Source organism: Ornithodoros turicata, unplaced genomic scaffold (assembly GCF_037126465.1).
Source record: "Ornithodoros turicata isolate Travis unplaced genomic scaffold, ASM3712646v1 ctg00001065.1, whole genome shotgun sequence".
Classification (NCBI taxonomy): domain Eukaryota; kingdom Metazoa; phylum Arthropoda; class Arachnida; order Ixodida; family Argasidae; genus Ornithodoros; species Ornithodoros turicata.
Window position 1 is genome coordinate 146,665 of NW_026999455.1, and position 2,119 is coordinate 148,783.

The following is a 2,119-nucleotide window of genomic DNA, read 5'->3' on the forward strand; positions in this document are numbered from 1 at the left end:
CCATAAAAAGCCCATGGACGGCCTCATCTGGTCCAGACGTCCTCGTCCAATTTAAACATCATTAGGACATCCATAGGTAGTGTCACAAGGAGTGTCGATTGGGTGACACCCTGAGGATTGTATTTTGACATTCTGCTCTGGACGTAATGTGGTTCTACGGTGAGGGTCAGTGTCACTTTAGTGGAATTAGATATGCATGATAGTAGTAAGTACTGGACTCCCACAGTGCACAACGCTACAATGCTTCTGGACGCCATTAATTAGCAATTAGAGCTAATTGGGATCCCCACATTAATCAGCACCCTCCAGGGAGCCACCACACTAATTGGGGAACGTCTAACTCGTGTCCAGACCACCCGAACGTTGTGCACTATGAGAGTCCATAAAAATAAAAAAAATAGATAGAGTGGAGAGAAGGAGTTTAGTTGAAGATCAACGACGTCATCGTGAAGAAAGCGGCCCGGAACGCTGACCGTCGACCCGCTGACCGTCGCTGGGCGACGGAGCACTGAGGCAGGTTGCAAAGCATCACAGCTATGACCACAAGTTCCGGACATCCTGTGACGTCATCATGACATGTCTGGGCAGGTTAGGACAGCTCTGGACATGCAAGGAGAAAAACACTCATAATACAGAGGCTGGGAAAGCAAGAGTATGCAAACCATCAATAGCTAACAAGAAAATAGAATTAGTTACACAACAAATGATCCCACCACAACAGGAGCGCAGAACGATGCGACTGCTCCATCCGAGAGGCAGGCAGAGAACTGACTCGTAACGGTTTTTTTTCTCCTATAAAGCCCCGCAGCTGCATCCCCTAGCGGATACTTACTCAACTAATCTCACAACAAAATTATTAAGAATCACGCCAGCGCTACTGCCGTTCCCAAGGCAGAAGATGATAGAAAATGCTGGGGATGCCCGGACAACAGCATTCAGCACCCGACGTGCACTGGCACGAAAATCGCAAACAAAGCGGGAACAAAGTTGGCGAAAGCATTAGTTACACAACAAATCACCTCACCACAGCAGGAGCGCAGACCGATGCGACTGGTCTCCGTGACAGCCAGCCAGAAACTGAGCGATCGCGGGGAGCGCACGTCTGCTTTCCGCGACAGCCGGAGAGAAACTGACTGGGGCGCCGCTCCGCGGCCGCTACGCATACGCGCTCCTAGCGCCCTCTGAGGCGACCACCTCCGAGAGGCTAAGAGTGAAGAGCATTCCTGCGCCCCCTGCTGGCCGTTCTCATTGGTTGTGAGGCTAAGAGAGAAGAGCATTCCTGCGCCCCCTGCTGGCCGTTCTCATTGGTCGTGACGTCATCCTATTGTCTCAGGGCTACCCTGTTTTTTTCCACTAATGCTCCTTTGGTCAATCTACAATGAAGCCACAGTATGACGTCATCATGCACCTGCGTGGCTCAAGGACGCGTACGCTCTAGACAGGGGACCTATTGTTTATTGAATCACTATCCCATGATTATTTCCTTTATTCTTCTATAATGATGGAATAGGAAACTATTGCAGAAGAGCACCATGCATGAAAGCTGATCGTAGGAATTCCAAAGTCTTACTAAATGAGACTTGCAAAAGAACAAAATATCCTAACACGTAACTCCATCAACGGCAAATAAGAGGACTAGGCACTCAACAAATCAACACAGAGTACGGGTAACCAGGAGCGCAGAACTCAGGGCAGCACTATCGTCAAGACAACAATGTTCCATGTCAAAAGAGAAAAAATACAAAGCGTCAACAAAGGAAAGCATGCATATCGGATCATGTCAGGACACGTCAGGACAAATCGTACGACTACTGGGTAACAGAGGAAAACAAACAAACACTTGAACAGAGTGAAAAAGACACTCACCATCATTTTTGCCGTTCACAGCATTCCCTCATTGTAAATCCGCTCGTCACAAAATCCACCTGCATCGTCGAACACCATTCACCAGTGACGAAACGCACATCCACACCCCACCAGAGGCAGACAGAACTCCACCGAAGCTACGCTCTTCCACTGACGGCCAACGGAATTACCAGGAGCAGAATTTGCGTGTCCAGACCCGTCGGTGTCCAAGAGAGAAGTGAATCCTTGCGCCCCCTGCAGGCCGTTGTCATTG